We start from the raw sequence: 20,759 nt of genomic DNA, 5'->3' as shown, positions 1-20,759 counted from the left end.
CACTTCACCGCCTGTCATTTTGGTGAAAAGAGAATTAGTGTTGGCTGCTCCTGTGCCCAAATCCTCACATCTCGCTAGGAAGTAATTTTAATTCCCTGAGGTAAAAAGCCATCAATAGTAAAGTATGATGAATTAGTTCACTCAAGTAGGTGTGTGTTTTCTGACCTTGCTGTGCATGTGTTTAGCTACTCTCAGTGGCTGAGTCAAGCTTGGTGGAGGCTTAATCCTGTGCCCTTGTACACGTATACTTGATTAGTAGTTGTGGTTATCTCAGCAGAAGACATTCCGCCCTCCTCCTGGTATTGGTTGGGACCCAGGCATTGGGGAGTAAAGTCGAAGGAGAAAGAAAAGAGATTTTGCATTAGTATTCTATGAAAGCCTTACTGTCTGCAGAACAAATTGATTGCTACAGTGTACCTGTGCTTGGCACCACTGCTGTGAAAGAAAGGTATGGTTGTAATCTGTTTTATTGTATTACCTATTGTCACACTCCATGAATGTTTAGCATTAAGCTGTTTCTTTGGCACATGGCTATATGGTAAAGGAATGAAATAAAGGAATGGAAAAGTATGAGAGGGTGTATCTTTGTTCACTACAGTAAACTATGTAGCCAGTTGTAATGAGGCACGTTTTTTCCTGTATATTCCAGTAGTAGCATAAATGGAATGCTAACAAAAATGTATGTCAGTGTTTTGCAACATGCAGAGATGGATGGAATGACAAGTAATTTTGTAAGTTCTGAACAAGCAGAGGAATAAGAGAAATATTTGGTTGTGGACATGGTTTTGTTATCAAGTTAACATTTTCTGCCTTTCACTGCACTGCTACTGCACACTGTGCTGCTCAGAGAATGAAATTAAGGGAAAGATGCTCACAAATGGTAGATGCTGCATGCTTTAATATGCTAAAGAGTTTTTCCCCATTAAAATATGCTCTCTCTAGGTAGATATAAAATGTAGATGATGAAAATTAAAATTTGTTTTAACTTTAATTTGCCATAATTTCCTGTAATTCTGTAAAGAAAGTGCTGTAGTGCCCATTCTTCCAACGAGTCAGCAATAAATCTCATCAGTTAATACATTTGTATTTTTTTTTCCTGAGTCCTGTGCTGATCTCAGTTATCTGTCTCTATTAATAAAGATTCAGACTGTTTCATAGTGATCTCTGTAGAGTACTCCATTGTTGACATTGCTGAAGTTGTGTTTGTAATTATTTGGATATTTGCTTTTGGCTCCGTTAAAACATTTAAATTATTTCAAACCTGATAATACAGAAAATCACAAGCAGTTAAGATGAGGGACAGGTGGCAAGCTTGTGTAATGCATTTCAATCTGATAGAGAACACAAGCAATAGCTTCAAAAGGAAATGCAATCCCATCTCTAAAGATCTGCAGAAACATTTAAGATATTTGGAGTAAATGGCAAAACTGACATGGATATTAAGAAGTTTAGCTTGAATACAATGTATGAAAATGAAGTATTGATTACTGAAAGCTATAGGCAAAGATCTGTTATGATGTACCATATGGCCTTCTGCATTCAAGCTAATGTTTTATAGATGTACAGAGTGATTATTGTAATAAGGGCATATTTGAGTTTAGAATCAGATTTGATTTGTAATTGTGTGAATAGCTAAAAATTACTCAGTATAAAAACCCATTAACAATGTAAGTATCAGAAGTGTGGACAAACCATTACAATGTGTTTTCTTATACATAAATAACAAATAAATAATGCTCAACTTCAAAGTAATGTAATTTGTTGTTTAAATCTCTGTTTCTGTGGTGCACAAGTTGTCAACTGAAAGCAATACATGCAATAGAAATAAATGAGTAGTTACTTGAAAAATGACAAAGCTATCAAAAATAAAACCAACAGCATGATTCTATCCATGTTCACTTGGAAGAAAACCTTGCTGAGTTTAATGGGATTTGCTTTCAAATAAGTGTGCATAGGACTTCCAGGTAAATGCAGCAAAACTTGTAAGTTAGAAGATAGTTGCCATGCCAATATTTATTATCTGCCAGAAAGAATGAACATTTATGCTACTTTTACTGTTTCAAATTGCATTTTTAATATTGTATTTCATTATTTTAATTTTCTGTGAGCTACCCAGTACCCATTAAATATAAGTAAATGAATTAATAACTTTTTGTTGGACATAATAAGTGTTGCATTGTTTTGAACCAATTATTGGGTGTTTGTGTTTTTTGGGGATTTATTTATTGCCCAAACATATAAATAAAATTGTACTGGACTGAGCTTAACTTTCTTTTAAATACAATTTAATCTGCTAGGGGGAAAAAAGCAAAAGGAGCAAAAGTCATTGAATCCACTTCAAAACTCTAAGAATATTCTGACTTGTGTTTCAGTTGTTGGCAACTACCACCTATAATATTTTATAGGGAATCATTATTTATTTGTGGAACATACCTTAATTTCTATCAGACCATAGGAATACTGGGAGTATCAGAGATTTTGAACATTTTGATTAGAGATAATCTTGTGTCAGTCAGATATATTTATATCTGTATTTCTTCTTGTCATAATTTTAAAATACGATTTGGGGCATTAATTTCTTTCTATTAGGAAGCATATCCAAAACAGTGATTTGGAAGAGGCCATTTACTGTGGGTTGGTAGTACATAATGTTATACAATCTTAAGAATGCAACAGGAAATATGCCTCTTAATTTTACTTCCAAATACTTTCCACTTCCCAGTTCCTTCCATTTATTTTGTTTTTCACCCATCAAACACACCTTCCAATGGATCTTGTAGCTTCCAGGAATTTTTCAAATTAGTATTCTTCCATCAGTATGCAGTTTTTTTGTAGTTAATTTTGGATAAGTGCTTCATTGTACTCTTAACACATATACACAACTTTTTTAAAAAAATAAAATAAAATAAAGAGCCCTATTAAGGTACGCAAAAAATCTGGTGTGTGTGTGTAGGGGTCATGACTGTATGTACATGCTTATGCTGCAAGCTCTACTTTTGACCTGTCCATTGCACTTGGATCTCTACTGCAATCTGTCAGATCCCTAACACCCCTCGTCTGTCCTCAAGTGTACAGACTAACTTTCCGTACCTCAGTCTGCATATTTTTCATTCTATAGAACTTATCAAGCTAAGCTGTTGGTTCATAAAGGGTAGGATTTATCAAGCCTTTGTAAAAATAAATGCCTGCATATACAAAGTATTTATTTATTTATTTTGTAATAAAATTTAAAGCTTTGTACTGCATCTACATTATAATATTGTTTTGTCCTTGTAATTAGTACGCAAGTCAATGTGTCTATTACTGTGCCAGAACTCTAGGTTCTTGAAAAACACATCTCTCTTGAGGACACACATAGAATTGCATTTAAACTGTAATTGCTCCTTGCTCCTTATGGCTTATTAAATCTGGTAGGATTGGGCCAGGGAGATGATGAACCTAACCGAAGTAGGCATAGGGGTGTGTGGGCCTCCTAAATGAGCCACTCCTAAAAAAAGAGCATCCCATGAACCCAGAAGAGCTGAATAAATATTGACCTCTTCCTGGGCAAGATTCTTGAGTGGGCGGTCACAAAAGAGACCCAAGCATTTTTGGGATCCATTTTATACAGACCTGGTTATGGCCCTGAGACAGCCTTGGATAGAACCAGTGGGAATGAGACTGTGTTGATTCTCCTTGATCTCTCAGCAGCTTTTGATATTGTCTGTGGCATGCTTCTGGAGCAGTTGTCAGAACTGGGAGTGCAGATTATGTTCTGAACCAGTGTCTAGCTGTGGTAATGGGCTGGATGAGCCCAATAAATTGAAGCTCAATCCAGACAAGATAGAGACAGTAAGTGCCTTGGTTCAGATAAGTAGTGTGCAGCCTGTTCTATATGGGGTGGCACTCGTGAAGGTTCAGCTATGCAGCTTTGATTCATCTTTGACATTGGAACACAAGTGGCCTCCATATTACAGATATGCCTTCTACCAGTTTTGGTTGGTTGACCAGCTGTGGCTCTATCTGGATGCAGGTGAACTGGCCTCAGTTGTCTATGTCGTGCTAAACATGTGGCGGGAATACTGTAGCGAGTTATGCATGTGACTTCCTTTACAGTTCATAATTTAGGTTAGGTTAGGTTAGAATTTAGTTTATAAACAAGGACCACATGGTCTGAATATACCAAACCAATTCTGATACAACTGCCAGTTGATTTCTGAGTCTTGGACAATAAAGTTTTACATGACTAGGGATATGATGCCTTATGGAATGCTTTCCCCATAGTAGCCTGCCTGGACCCTAAGCTCAACATTGGTGGCAACCTCTCTGTGTGCCCCTCCAGCAGCAGTTTGTATGGTGACAACAGGAGGACGTGCCTTTTCACTAGTGGCCCCCTTTTTATGGAATGCCCTCCTCAGGGAGGTTCATTGGACACCAGCTGTGGCATGTTTTGGGCACCAGACAAAGATGTCTGCATTCTCCCAGGTATCTTAGTTTTATTTGCAGCAGTTTGTGGTATTTTTGTTTGTTTTGTGGGAGATTGTTATTTGGTGGTCAGACTGATGTGTTGTTGTTTTGGAAGGGGATAGAGGAACTGTTTTATGCTTTAATTACTTTAATATTGTGTTTTGTTTTAAATATTCCATTTTGTATATTTTGATATTTTGCAAGTCACTTCGAGATATTTGTATAATACAAATGAGTTGTGATTCCTGCACTGCAGTGGGTTGAACTAGATGATCCTTGTGGTACCCTCCACCTCTACAACTTACGATACTATGAAATTATATATGATTGTCATAATGTTTTGCACGTGATTAAAGGTTCGTGTTAACAGGACTGGCATGTGTATCCTCTGCACACTTTACTCTCCCTAAATTTTCCTTTACTGTGTGAATAGGACTAAGTATTGCACGAGAGGTTTATTAAATGCCTTATAGGCCAGAGATCCACTACAGCTGCGTAAGGGAAGATCTAATATGTATAAGAAGGCAGACAATTGTATTCAGTAGAAGAGAGTGTTTATGTGCTTGGGTTCAGTTTCCCACAGACATCTGGTTGGCCACTGTGAGAACAGGATGCTGGGCTAGATGAGCCATTGGCCTGATCCAGCAAGCTCTTCATAGAATCATAGAACTGTAAAACTGGAAGGGACCCTGAGGGTCATCTAGTCCAACTCCCTGCAATGCAGGAGTCTCAACTGAAGCATCCATGACAGATGGGCGTCCAAGGAACGACAGTCCAGCACCTTCTGAGGTAGTTTGTACTTCTAAGGTTCTTGTGTTATGTTCTTAATAGTCTGTGAATTAGATGATAAAAGCAGTCTTGGCCACACACAGATGCCATTGGTGGAACTATGAGAGTTTAGGAGAATTTTTAAACTGTACAACTTTGGAGGTTAGGGGCAAGATCATGGAAACTGTAATCATGCCCTCTAATAGCAGATTTGTTGCTGGAGATACACATCAAACAACTAGATTTATTTAAAAGGACCAAGTTTGTAATGTGATCAAAATTTCCACTTATGGCAACAGGGCAACAACAGATAGCTTGGAAACAATACTAGTCATTTATTTAAGAAAATATTTTTTTTAAATGGAAATTTGAATCTAAGTATCTCTTGCATCATTTTTCATGGTTAGGAGGACTTAAGGAATGGGTAACATTTGTGCTTTCCTGGCAAGTCAGAAGTTAAGCTAGAACAGAATGAAAGTCCCATTAACATGATTAATGTGAAAGATTGAACTATTTATTTACCTCATTTATAAATAGCTTCCTATGAAGCATCTCAAAGCAATTTTGCAATACAGTAAAAATATATATATTAAAAATTGCATGTATAAAAACAATTAAAAACAATTTCAAACCCAATAAAACATTGACTGGCTGACAAAGATGGAGATGATATTAGTTAGAGAAATTCCTAGCATAGAGAGTATTTGCTTGCTTGTAATAGGATGGTATCCTGAACTGAACAGATAAGCAGCTTGGGGGAGCTTTAAAGAATGTTAGTGCTATTGCTCAGAGTCACTTTTTTCCATATGTACTTGGTTCATAGGCTGTCACCTCTTATGGATAGATTACCTGTCACTACAGTGATCCACGCTCAAGTGCTAAGCTTCCCTGTTAAAGTACATTCTACATGAGACTGGTCTTGAGAACCTTGAAGTTTCAACTGGTCCAGAATTCTGCTGTGCACCTGTATCAGTTACACTAGTCACTATTTCAGGTTCAATTCAAGATGCTGGAGTTAACTTTTAAAGGCTTTCATGACCTGGGACTAATACCTGGTAGCCTATCTTCAGTTGATGCCTCTCCTGTTAACATTAAAAAGGTAAAGGTAAAGGTACCCCTGCCCGTACGGGCCAGTCTTGACAGACTCTGGGGTTGTGCGCCCATCTCACTCAAGAGGCCAGGGGCCAGCGCTGTCCGGAGACACTTCCGGGTCACGTGGCCAGCGTGACATCGCTGCTCTGGCGAGCCAGAGCCGCACACAGAAACGCCGTTTACCTTCCCGCTGTAAGCGGTCCCTATTTATCTACTTGCACCCGGAGGTGCTTTTGAACTGCTAGGTTGGCAGGCGCTGGGACCGAGCAGCGGGAGCGCACCCCGCCGCAGGGATTCGAACCGCCTACCTTTCGATCGGCAAGCCCTAGGCGCTGAGGCTTTAACCCACAGCGCCACCTGCGTCCTGTTAACATTACTAACTGCTATATCCTTTTATTGAGTATAGATATCAACAGCTAGGAAGAAAGTAGTTGCCTGAGGAAATATTGAAGTTTCCATGCAAGTTAGAATTTCAGAGGGGGAATGAAACTTCTATATTGATAAACTCTGGATAGATTTGTTTTGTTTCTGGCCTGTTTTGTTAATTGTTATTGTACTGATTCTGTGGATGTTTTTGAGCTTCTGGAAAAGCAATGTTAAGCAGTTAAAATGAACAATCCCTGCCCTTCTGTGCTTTAAACCACTTTTTCCACCTATCTGCTCAGGTTTTCAAAACCCATTGGCACTACCCTGCCCTCTTTTTTTAGCTACCACATTTCTGGTGCTGTTGTTATTCCCCCTTTCCCCAAGCTGCTCAGCTTGCTTCTTGAACAGTCTATGTGAGATTACACTAACCAGATTGTCCTTCTTCTGTTGTCATAGAATTTGCATTATTTGTTGATATCTACCAGTGAATTTTTTCCTCAGAAAAATTAATATATTGATAACAAATTAGTATGTAATTTGAAAATTCTCATTTGTTATACCATGGGTAGAGATTTTGTTAGATTGGTCAATGGTTTTTGACACAGCTTTCACAGCTTTTTCACTTATTCTTTTCTTAATGCTCAGTACAGGTGTAATTAAAGGTAAAGGTACCCCTGCCCGTACGGGCCAGTCTTGACAGACTCTGGGGTTGTGCGCCCATCTCACTTAAGAGGCCAGGGGCCAGCGCTGTCCGGAGACACTTCCGGGTCACGTGGCCAGCGTGACATCGCTGCTCTGGCGAGCCAGAGCCGCACACGGAAACGCTGTTTACCTTCCCGCTGGTAAGCGGTCCCTATTTATCTACTTGCACCCGGAGGTGCTTTCGAACTGCTAGGTTGGCAGGCGCTGGGACCAAGCAGCGGGAGCGCACCCCGCCGCAGGGATTCGAACCGCCGACCTTTCGATCGGCAAGTCCTAGGCGCTGAGGCTTTAACCCACAGCACCACCTGCGTCCCTACAGGTGTAATTAAGCACTGCTAAATAAAAGTGGGTTCTGGGATTCATGTTATTTTCCTCTGGCTCCTTCCCACTATCTAGCATGAATTGTTATCCTTACCACTAGCCTAGACAATGGTAAAGGGTTGCATTAGAGCCTAGCCCATGGGTAGGCAAACTAAGGCCCAGGGGCCAGATCCAGCCCAATCGCCTTCTAAATCTGGCCTGCAGACGGTCCGGGAATCAGCATGTTTTTACATGAGTAGAATGTGTGCTTTTATTTAAAATGCATCTCTGGGTTATTTGTGGGGCATAGGAATTCATTCATTTACCCCCCCCCAAAAAAAAATATAGTCCGGCCCCCCACAAGGTCTGAGGGACAGTGGACCGGCCCCCTGCTGAAATAGTTTGCTGACCACTAGCCTAGCCCGTGGTTTATACAAGCCAAGGTTCTCTCTCATCTTTGACCATATTAAAAACATCACAGTTTGCTCTAGGTCTTAGGGCTGAAACAGATGTAACACAGCAAATTTGTGATTTCTCCCATTCCCCATTTGAAAGCAATCACAGGGGCTCTAATTTTGTTCATAAAAGGAAAGAAGTGATTTTCCCCCCTCCTTCCCAACTCCCACATGATTTTCCTTATCAAAATCAACTCTCTCTTCCTGAAGCTGCTATTAGCTTACCAGGGGAGAAAATGTAGGCACAGTACAGATACATGTATTTTTCCCCACTACTGGTTTAATAACAGATTTGGGGGTAGTAATTTAGAGAGAAAAATATGGAGGTGAAGGATATGCCCCCCTTCCTTAGTGCCACTGATTGAGTGAAAATTGGAGCCCCCACAGCTTCTTTAAAAGTTAGAGGAAAGAACATCAGGAAATCTGATACTGGATTTGCTACATAACACATTTTTAGCCCTTAGTTGTGGAGTTGGAAAAGTTGCTGAAGGAATTCCATTATTTATACTACTAATTTATAGTACTTTGTTCTGGTTGTGACATTAGTATTGCAGTATTTGGTGTGTTTTAAATCTTTTTAATGTCTTATGGCGGTAACATTCCTTTGGTTAAAATGTGGAACAAAAATGAAAAATAAACAAAATCAAGGGTTTCATTCATTGATACCTCTTACAGTGATGGAACGGCCTTTGATTCAGATGAGGCTTCCATCAGCAGAGTGGTCAGGGAGGTAGTATTAGCTGATTCACTCTTTAAGATCTTGAATCTTCTCTGGATTCAGCCTCCTGTATACTTCCAAGGTCTACTCTAAAGGGTTGATGAACTCTTCAGAACTGCATACTAGGTTGTCCCAAGGAGGAAGGCGGAATCAGCATCCCTTCTCTTCTTGTTCAGGTTACAGAGCCCAGTTTGGGCTTTCCTTCAGTGCAAGGGACACCACTGGATACAACCTTAAGGTTAAATTGTATGTAAACTACAGAAGAAATATGATGTTTCGCCCCCAGCTTTTTCCATTGTTATATTCAGACTCCAGACTTCCATAATCAAGTCAATTTTAACTTGAGAGACAAAGGTCCAGAGTGTTGCAGAGTTCACACAATTTTATTATTTATACCCTGCCCTTCTGAAGTAGACCTGTTCAAATTAATGGGCCTAACCTAGCCATGTTCATTAATTTCAGTGAGTCTACTCTGACCAAAAGTTGGTTGAATATTACCTTAGAATTCACCAAAAATAAACCTTAAGCACCTGTCTCTTGTTAAAGAACAAAGTTTAAACCAGTGAAAACAAGCTGGTGTTTCAGAAGAAAAAAGATAAGATAATCCTCTGGTAATGGACCTGGGTTACAAAGTGTATAGTCATGATGACATTGAAGGAAGCACAGTAAAATAGAGAACATTTATCTTCGTTGGACTGCTTAAGCTGAGTACTGAGTATTCTGACCTTGATTCTTTTAGAAGATGGATCATTTCAAAGCCTAAATATAGGGGGAAGTGGTCTCTCATATAAAGTTACAGACACTTGATTTAGCACTGGGTAAAGTTCTCCTTCTTACTAAATTTAAAGGGATGTCCTCCAATAGGGTAAAAATGAAGGATTTCCTACAACTTCAACTACTTTTACTGTAATTTATATCTTTCTCTAAATTATTTAGACAAGGTGTAGGTTGATTCTTTCTAAATTCTGTTTTCAATTTAGATGGAAAAACACAATATTTTACATCATTAATGAACTATTCTTCCAGATAGTGGTTAGGAACTTTAGACTTCTCACGTTTTTGTCTCGGGGATTGATCTTTGTCACATTTATAAACTATGGCTCACATAATAGTTCTTCTCCATCCCTATTTAATCTTTGACCTGGCTTTCCTGAGAAAGCAAACCAGGTTGTCAATTAGTGCTAATTAGTATCTATCATTTGGGGAATAGAGACAGCATGCCAGCCATGAGTAGGGTTGGCTGCTTTCTTTTTTAAAAATAACTGCTTAAAAAATTCTGGAAATATTTGGGGTGATTGACTTATCATTCTCAGAGTAGACCCAGAGAAATCAGTGTAATTAAGTCCATTTATTTCAGAGGGTCTACTCCACGAATATTGCCACATATATGCCAATTCTGTATATTCAACTAGTCGGAGATTACTTTAAGAAAATGAAAATATATTCAGAATGAGAATTGTTTCTGTGTCCAGTGCTCTTTGTTGGTTTAATATTTCTGTTTTGCCAGTGTTGCATGTCTGTAAGTTCAAGTAATCTCAAACTGCACACATTCCATTCAATGCTCCAATAAACATCCCATCTGAAGATACCTTGATACAGAAAGTGCCAATTAGAACCTTCTTTGTACCTCTGCAATACTTCCTACGTAACATGGGATAATGAAGAAATTTCTTTGTAACTGTATGCAATTGCTTTTAAAGAAGAGCACATAATTATATATGTAATTAGTATAAGAATGTGATTTATCTTAACTTGCATACCAAGCAAAACTTAAAAGATTCCACTAATACCGTCAAGCAGCCAACCCTACCCTAAAAATTAAGGAATTTTTAAGATGAGGTCTTGATTCATGTCAGCTTTGCAGGAATAAAAAGTAGAGAAAGAAAGCAATTGCCAGGCATTACCAGTACACCAGTACAAGAGGCTACAAAACATACCACAGCTCAGCTGGAGCATACATCTCAGAAACAGAGCTCCTTTGGGGAGGTAGAGATTATTTCAGGTCATGGTGGACTCCACTCCAGACCACTGCTAGAGCAGATTATTGGCTGTCTACCAAAGCCCTGCTGGTGAACCTAGGTTTATTTTGGAATCCCACAATATTTGGAGGCACACTCTGTATTTAGACTTGCACTGCATGCTATACCCTATTCCCTGAGCCCTACAGTCCATTCTTTTTGGGACTGCAGATACTTCACAGCCTCACCTATCCATATCCATCTAGTGGTCCTCTGCTGGCGGGAAATAGACGTGCAATGAAAGAAAATATCAAATAAAGAAACATTCTAAGATTTTTAAAAACCATCCATTTAAAACAAGGGTTATTACTCTTTACAAATTCACTGACGCACCAAAAATCAGAACGTTGTCATTTACGCTCATGCCTTAACTTCCACATTATATAAGCAGTATCAAAGTTATATCCTCTCTCATTTTGTGTTCGCTTACAATTTATATTCCATTAATCTATGATTTGTCTTTGTGCACCAGTCCTCTTCCTCTAAGGTTCAGGGTGAGAGTGAAGTTGGTATCAGTATATCATTGCTTAATAGGAGGCACCACTTTAGCTAATGGGGCCTCCCGCTGCCGCCGCACCGCCGGAGCACGATTTCTGTTCTCATCCTGAAGCAAAGTTCTTAACCTGAGGTACTATTTCTGGGTTAGCGGGGTCTGTAACCTGAAGCGTCTATAACCTGAAGCGTCTGTAACCCGAGGTACCACTGTAAACGCTTAAAATTCTAAACTGCATAATTTACAACATCTTTTTTTCTTTCTTCTCTTACAGATTACTGAGGTATTTGAGGGCATATGTACATCTACTAAAACAGTGCATGAACACATCAGTAGCCTCCAAGAAGGAAAAAGACATAAACTGAAAAGTGGCAGATTGTCCATGCTCAGCCGTCTGAACCAAGTCCAGAAAAAGAAACAAAAGGAGGATCATCAGATGAACTCTGCAAACAAAATCAGGTAATCCAGACTCCACAATCTTGACATAAACTTGAGTGGGGTGGATTTTTTTTATTTTTGGTAAGCTTCCCTTATGTCAGCAGCTCATGCCAAGGCACAAGTGAAGTATGTTGATATTGCCTGCCGTCACCCCACAACTGTAACATCTCACTACTGCTGTGTCCATAAGGAGAGCTGCATGCTATTCTCCCATGAAGTCCCTTTGTTAGCTCTGCAGCAGAAGTAGAATCCTATTTATTACAACTGGCATGATTCAAAAGCTCTCTGGTCATCAGCAATGATGTTTTTGTTTTTTTCATTTGTCATGGATCTCCAAATCTAATTCAACCACTGGAAGGTGTTCTCAAGACCATTAGGGTTGACTATTAATTAAATTTCTGTAGTTACATGCACACAGTTAAGTGCAATTTATGCACACAACTTCTGTATGCTTTTTGTCATTTAAAAATACATGTAGGTAGGAACCCAAACTAGGTAACACTGTTGATTTAACACAGTATCAAATTCAAATTTGTATGTCTTGACTGGTGACTTGGAGAATGCTTTTGTTTGGCCCATTTAAGTATGTCTTTTACTGCTACCTAGATTGCATAGGGTAAATAGCGGCAGTGGCAGATGATGAAGTATGGAGTAGCAGTGGGGTAAGGTTGGGGGAGCTCTAAGTTGGCAGCAGTGCCACCTGGAGCTCCCCTGACTTCATCACTGCTTTACGTATCCTGGGGAGTGCAGCACCATCACTGGAAATGTGTTGCTGCCACTCCAGCCCTGCTCATTTTTCCCTGCTGGCAAATGGCATATTTTTCTTTTCTGCTGTAGCAATACAGTTAAAAGATCATGAATTCATGGCAAATTGGGAATATTTATAGTATTTACATCTTGCCATATCGTACTTACGAAGGAGGACCACATAAAGTGGTGGCTCAATTTTCTGGTCAATAGTAGTGCTTTTCAAGGAGGGGGAAATAAGTTTTTCCTGGGGGAAAACTTTAATTGCAAAAGCTTTAAGTGTGTTTGTTTGTTTTGTTCCTGTGTGCTGCTATTGTTTGAGCTGGCTCAAAATGCAGCCACCTGTCTTGTGAGGGCAATGCAATTAGGGATATTTTTAAGGTGGAATTGTGTTTTATATTGTAGGAGCGTTAGAATTTTAGTATTGATGTTTTATTGAAGTTATGGGCAATTTGTTTCTTATTCCATTGTTTTATTGTTGAAGCTGTAATTTTAAATTGTTATTACATTAAGCTTTCTTGATAGTTTGACTCAGAAAAAGTGGCCTATAAATATTTTAAAATAAATGATACCTATCCCAGTGTAGTTGGAAGAAACAGTTGTGCTAGATGGTGGCTTTTTCCGCTATGTCTAGCAAGTTCCACTAGCACCACTATCTTCAGTATTTTCTGTATAGGTAGTGCTACTCCTTCCTACTTGCTGACTTCAAGAACAGCCTAAGTATGCGTTCAGGAACTGCAGAGATCATTCTTTCTTTGGCAGGCAGTTCCTCTCTTCTTGGAGTCAGTAGCTGAGAGAAGCACTGGTAACAGAAAAAAAGGTGGGGTAGGAAACACTGCCAGTTGATATTTACAGAACATGCCCTGCAGATTAAGAGACAGTGTTTTGCTCTCCTCCCATCAACCTTATTGAAAGGCTGTTTTTAAGTAAATTAAGTAGCCTCAAAGAAGGGAAAAATATATTTCTAAATTTATCTGGCAGGGGGGAAAGCCACAAATTAAACATAAAAATTGGACAGATATAAAAGAGGAGGCTTTGCCCTGCCAGACTTTTAACGAGGCAGCTTTCTTGTGTTGGCTAAAGGAATGGATTGAATTGAAAATGCAGACATTTTAGATTTGGAAGGCCATGATACGAAATTTGGCTGGCATGCATGCCTTTGGTATGTATGGGAAAGCTAAAGTTTATAAAGGTTTTACAAAACAGATTGTTAGGAAGGATTTGTATAGAGCTTGGGATAAATATAAAAACTTGCTGTAAAGAAAAGCACCTTTATGGCTATCCCCCACTGAAGCAATTGCAATTAAGAGAATTAATATGGATAGACAATGGGTGACCTATAGGGAATGGTTGGGCCTTACAGGGAGGGAACCCAGACTGAACCCAGTGGAAGACTTAAGGAGCCAAGTTACTGCTTGGTTACAGTATCATCAGTTACATGATATGTTTAAGTTTGATTTTTTAAAAAATGGATTCCCCAAACCAGAGCTCACAATTTGAAAGACAATTATTACAGAATAATTGGCGAGTGTGACCCTTGGACTGGAACATGATAGACACTTATAGTCTAGTGCTATGTGAATGGGTCAGAGCAAAGCATTGGTCTGATGTGGTCCTCCCCGCCCCCCTCACCTCCTGTGCTGGTGGATCTAGACTTTGGCAAAGCTTAGCTTAACTTTTACAGTATCAAAGTTACATTGTGCGGTGATGAGCGATCCTGGTTTACAACAACCTCCTAGTTAGGTTTGAAGTTGACTTGTATCCAGCATATATCTGCTTGTAGCATTTGTGCCTAAGATACTTTGATTCCCCATCCTTTCGCCTATTTCTTTGTCCATTAAGCAAATATAGGGCTGTACCCAACGTATTGTGAATGGAAAATGGCTCTCACATCTTCCCATCTTCCTTACTGTAACCTTCTGTGCTCCCCAAAAGCACCCAAAGCCTCTGTTTATTTTTATTGTCCCTGGTTGTGAGAACAAAAACACAGGATATTTGTACAAATAGATAATGATACATGGCATGAGAATTATCATATTACAACAGTGCAGATAAATTGTATTAAAATTTTATATATATTTCTCCTGAAACTTGTTCCAAAACGTAATAGGGTCACTAATCTTTTTAGCCTTGACAAAACACACAAGATGGAATTCAGCCATGTGCCAAGGCAATTGTTCTGTCAGGGCAAGGATTTCTTCTTGCCAGATGGAACAGTCTGCCCTCTCCTGCCCTGCACCCTGCTCTGGGCTTTCTTCTGACCTTCCAGAACAGATTTGGGGAGGGATGTAGAGGTTGCATAAGGAGATGGGGAGGAATCCATTCCTCTAGCGCAGCGGTTCTCAACCTCTGGGTCCCCAAATGTTGTTGGACTACAACTCCCATCATCCCTGACCACTGGTCATGCTGGCTAGGAATGATGGGAGTTGTAGTCCAACAACATCTGGGGACCCACAGGTTGAGAAACACTGCGTCTAGCGGGACTTGTTGATTTTAGCCCAAAGATCTGAAAGAAGAAATTGGAAGCAATGTCACTCTTCAAACCTCCTTTTTTGGGGAAGTGGGGGAGAATATAATCACCCCATCATCATGGGGTAGTTGGTGCAAAAACTCAGAGGCTTCATGGGCACCAGGGGAAGATCTCAATGATGCCACTGGACCCATACAAACCATGTCAGAGATCTTTGTTTTAAAAGGTGGTGGGGAACCTATTCAACACTGAGCTGTGTCATAATAGGAATGCAGCATCCTGTGGTCACACAAAACTGCTTTGCACTTATGCACAGGCTGCTTTGGATTAACAATAGAACTGTAGGTTGGAATGAATCAATAGGTTACCTACTTTATTCAGACAATAGCTTGTGACAGAAAATAACACTTCTTTCATTAACATAGACTAGTTTTCTCTGGGTTTGATGTTGTGTTTTGAATGCTGTGCTACAGAAAATAAATACATGGATTTGTTTATAATACCTTAAAAACTACACTATATAAGGAAATGCAGTGTATTTTCTGGTAAGTGTATTAAAATCCCTGAAGCTTTGATCAGAAGCCAGCTGTTACATCAGTCCTATTTGTAATCTTATTTCCTGATCAGTGACCTTGAACTTGTACCATGCCTATGTCAAATCTATTTTAGCAGTAAACAAACCATAGGATTTTACTGCAACTTTAATAATTGTTCAATAGGATTTAAAAGTTCAAAACAGTTATTAATTTTGTTCTTTTTCCAGTAATGATAAAATATTTTTAAGAAGAGTACAATTATTTATAGTGATTTAGAATATTTCCCAAAATGTGTATTGTCAATAATGGGTGTGGGTGTGTGCACGCATATACTTTGTGATCAAGTCTTCTCCAGCTCTCAAATTCATTTTTATAACTGAGTTTGATACATTTATTTATGCATTCTTATCTACATTTTTACTCTTCTATTAATAATTCAGTACTGAAGTTAAATGATCATGTAATTAACTTTGTTCAAGCATCGACTGAGACTTTGGAATGTACTGAAACACAATAATGTCAAAATACATTTCCTAATTCTAAAAAAATATTAATTTTGATTCATATATAATTTAAAGTGGTCCATTTTAATAACTAGATGTTTTCCATCAATATTTCAAAACAGATTTCTGTGGTGTCATGAATTGTGTATGTTTTAGTAAAGCTTCACTTTTCAAACCAGCTAAAATGTCCACCCAAATACAAAAGATCTTAACAACCAAATACCTAGAAAAACAGAAAAAGCTTTGTCTGTTGCTGAAAAGATGTTAATGTCAGCACCAGGCAGGCCTCCCATTCCATAGGCAAGGAATCCATTTCTAAGAAGGCCTCATATGCAACACATTATAATGCAATTATAATGCAATAATTAAGACTAGAGATGACTTAAAGTTGAATTTGAATGTTATACTGATACTAACGTTAAATCATAATCTTAATCTTATAGTTACATTTTCCTAATATGAAGAGCAGGCTGCTAATTTCTCAATAATTCACACAGTGTTTTTCTCCCTCATATGTACACATATAAACTCTCTGTAATGTGTTCCTCATATCATTCCCTGTGACACTTAACACTTGGCTACTATTCTCGCCCCCACCAGTTGCTTCCATTGAAGTGCAAAATATGGGAACCATAACAGCCTTGAACAGCAGAAAGCAGTTGTTACGGCAAGTTAAATTAGCCTAAATCCACATACCCTGTTTTGAATGTTGGTTTTGGCTAGAATGTGCAGTCCTAAGCTACGTCTGATTTAAGCATGTTATGAAAGGAAATATGGTTAAAAACAATTTCCCATTTTATTCCTAGTGTTACAGGCCACCCCAATCTCTGCTGAGCGGTAACAAGATCCCAGGGGTCTTGGGCCCCTAACAAGGATTTGTGTTCCTTGGGAATGAAGTGCAGCAGAAACTGCCCTGTCTTTATGAAATGTGGTTTACTTTGCACACACATTTATAACCTGAGTTTTGATGGAGGAAGTGCAGAACAACACACTGCAAGGGGGTCTCTTGTTGCTTCTCTCATAGCTTTGGCATGTTTGGATCCAAAGCAGAAGGGGACCAGGCTCTCCAGGCTCTGCGTGCAGCCTCCTCCAACCAGTGCCTTTCATTCTTCTTCCCCAAAACACCTGCTGCAAAACCTGTTTTAAAAGGATACCTTTTTTCCTGTGGTGACATCATACCGCGTTACCACTGGAAACCTCCCTCTCTCAGTTCTTCTGTTGCACTTCTTTGTTGGCAGGGAGGACAGCATCTGCATGGTCAGTTGTTCTTAATGGCCCAGTACTTGGGTCTCTTAAGGGCATCACTAGCAACCATTTTCTGAATAGGAGGACTGGTTCAGCCTGTATTTTTCACTGGCCTAGCATCTTCCCTCCATACTCAAATACTGGCTAAAATCTGCCTTCTATTAAAGTTAGGATTATGGGGAGTCTGCACCCACCCCCCAATTAATAACACTATTATTAGTCATGTAAGCTGCAAATTAATTGGTTGTGAAGTTCTCATACTGAGTACAATGTTTATTCTTGGGAGAATGATTTGAATGGGAAACCTGATATTTGCAGATGTGTCAGTATTGATTTCCACTACTTAGGTAGTAAGATTCATTTCAACAACTATCATTAATAGAACAAGTAGCAAAGATAAATAGCCCTTTCTTGCTATTTTGCAATTACTTTCTTTCCGTAGCATTCATGAAGACATATATAAAACATTCTACTAAGAGCTATGGCCACAACTTTCTGATTATCTATCATGTCTTTTGCTCAAAATTGCTGACATTTTATCAACATAAATTTGATAAATTACTTAAGAGTGTGTGTCCTTGGAGTGAATGTTTAAGCTAAATAACCTTTTTCTTCCTGTACTGCATTACTGCCCCCAATCCAGAGATACGTGAGGAAAACAGTGCTTATGCAGCCTAGTCCTCTCCCAATTAAAAAAGATATTTAGTAAGAGGGCAGAAGGGTTTATTTGCCTTAGGTTCAACCCAGAGGATGAGATCTCAGGATCACTTGATTGAGAACCAGATATGCATCAAGGATACCTATATTGTGGTGGCAAAGGGGTGTGTGAAAATACTGTGGAAGTTATTTACTGTAGTAAAGGACAGTAGTGTTACCACAGTTGTATATTCTAGGCCCATATCATCTCAGCACTTTCAAATTTCCAAATATTAGTTGTTGACTGGTAATTATGCTGTTCTAATGTCATAAACATCACAATCTTAAAAGTTTTTATTTATATCTCTTTTATGTATTATCAAAACATACTAATGAAAAATCCTCCACACGAGGTCAGAGAAACTGCTGCAAGACTACCGTGAATTCTTGATGTCCTGAATTCAGATCTCTATCACTGATTCCCCCCCCCCTTTTTTGACATGTTAGCAAACATAAAATAGTAGACCGCACATACAAATCACTAACTCGTATGGCAATTTATGTAGTGGATTTAGTATAATATTGGTAAGATTTTCACTGTTTAGTAGAACTCTTAACTCATAAAAGAATTCTGTAGAAACATGTCCTTATAATTTCATTCGTTTTGAAACAGCTTGACTACGTGCAGAAGCTGTTCCGCTCACACACCGTACCTTCACTTGCCTAGCAGATCTTCTTGCTCTCTTTTCCCCTACAGCGCCCTGTGCACCCTCAAAGTCTGCTCCAATTCATTGGAGAACTCCCTGGAACAGATTTGGGGAGAGGAAAGACACAACTCCTTGTTTCCACAAGCCAGTATTTGAAGTGTAACTTCTAAAAAGCTGACATACTCATTTTCTCTGCTCATGGAAGTTCCCACCATGTCTTTCATGAGTCACCTCCTTTATGAATACGCATCACGCAAGCAAATCATTTGTGTGAACAGTTACGCACACATACCAGCCTCAGTTCATAACACATGAATCACTTTCGGAGTACTTATAGACATTCAGTGACAAATTTATTTTGTAGAACAATGACATTTCTCCATATTAAAATCTAGTAACTCTACAAAAGTCGGTTTAATGAGTTTTTGTTACTAATTTTTTAAAAATAGGACTTGTAACTAGCCACCTCATTTCTGAAAGCTAAACAACATATTTTTAAGCCTTATTCTATTCTTACTAAATGTGAGGGGAAAGCAGCACATGAACACAGGGCTTGTTCCTGTAACAATTCATGCTTTGGTATCACATGTGGACTGACCCACTATCTGTTTGAGGCAGAGGGAGCAGCTGGTGTTGACTATGGTGGGGACTACAGAAGGCAGAAATCAAATTAGGCCCTGAGAAGGAGAATTGGGGCAGATGAAGGTAGGAGAAGCTTAAACAGAGTAACTAGAAGTTGACATAAAAGTGGCAGATAATGCAAAGGGTCAAAGATCAAAGGCTGCAATTTGATGATACATTGCTACACATTTGTTTATACTCAAATAGCTGGATTCTAATTATTTCATAAATATTTCATTCATATCTATTGTATCCAGAGTTTAGTTACCCTGGAGGCGGTATTTTTTGTTATCAGAGTTTGTATAATATTTATTATTAACACCCACCCTTCACCAGCTGGTTTCAGTTCATGGTACAACAGTGTTAAAATTATAAATAATAAAAGTACCGTATTTTTCGCCCTATAGGACGCACTTTTCCCCCTCCGAAAATGAAGGGAAAATGTGTGTGCGTCCTATGGGGCGAATGCAGGCTTTCGCTGAAGCCTGGAGAGCGAGAGGGGTCGGTGCGCACTGACCCCTCTCCCTCTCCAGGCTTCAGGAAGCTATCCGCAAGCCTTGGGAGCCCGCGGGAGTTCCCCCTGGGCTCCCCCGGCTTGCACAGAGCTGCCTGCACCCCGAAGCACCGGCGCGCTAAGCAGTCGCGCCGGGGCTTTGGGTAGCTGTGCGCAAGCCGCGGAAGGGCTCCCCCGGCTTGCGCAAAGCTGCCTCTTATCCCATAGCCCCGGCGCACTGAGCAGTCGCGCCGGGGCTTCAGGTAGCTCTCCGCAAGGCGCGGGAGCCCTGCGCTGGGGTTCCGCGGCTTGCAGAGAGTTGCCTGCTCTGGGGGCTGGGGTCGGGGGAAGCTCGGGCTTCCCCAGCCCCGTGCCTGGGGGGGAAATAAATTTTCCCCCTTTATTTCCCCCACAAAAAACTAGGTGCGCCGTATGGGACGGTGCGTCCTATAGGGCGAAAAATACGGTATTATTTATTATTATTATTATTATTATTATTAATAATAATAATAAAAGCGGTTAAAACAGTTCACAGTCACAGGTATAGGGTGGGTCTTGTATAACTGACACTAATTTTGATGTTTATTTTCTTTGATTTTTAGCTAATTCTCATTAGATTAATGCTTCATTCATTAGGCACTGGCTCTTATGACAGAGATTTGTTAATAGACTTGTTTTAAAGTTATTACATCATTTTTAAGTTAGGAAATAAATATTTGTCTTGAATTTTTTAATGCTTACCATTTCCCTTTTTAAAAAACTTTATTGGCACATAAAAGTCCAGAGCAACAAAGTCAGCAGTCAGTTTTGGGTTTTTTTATGTGCCCACTCACTTGGCTGGAGCGGCAGCCCACCTTTCCATATAAATCTAGCCAATTGATTGGCTGTACAAAAAAATGTTATTAAAATCTGCACATAGTCATACGTGGAAAGTAGCCTTTCTAGACTGTGGCCCAAATCCTTTGCTGTTCTATCCATGCCGATATATCTTTAGCCTGTTATTCT

At 39.4% G+C, this 20,759-nt stretch overlaps 1 protein-coding gene across 2 annotated transcripts in view; it reads left to right on the top strand.

Annotated features, from left to right (window-relative positions):
- The window catches only part of NRIP1 (nuclear receptor interacting protein 1), an 80,612-nt gene that overhangs the window by 50,264 nt on the left and 9,589 nt on the right, over positions 1-20,759 (top strand). For both annotated transcript variants that reach the window (XR_013837700.1, XM_079972015.1), the window contains exon 2: positions 11,633-11,817. The gene's annotated coding sequence lies outside the window, so the exon portion shown is untranslated. The remainder of the gene's footprint in view (positions 1-11,632; positions 11,818-20,759) is intronic.

Source organism: Podarcis cretensis (assembly GCF_951804945.1).
Source record: "Podarcis cretensis genome assembly, chromosome: 4".
Classification (NCBI taxonomy): Eukaryota; Metazoa; Chordata; class Lepidosauria; order Squamata; family Lacertidae; genus Podarcis; species Podarcis cretensis.
The sequence above is the reverse complement of the archived record's forward strand: the minus strand, read 5'-3'. Positions and strand labels throughout refer to the sequence as shown.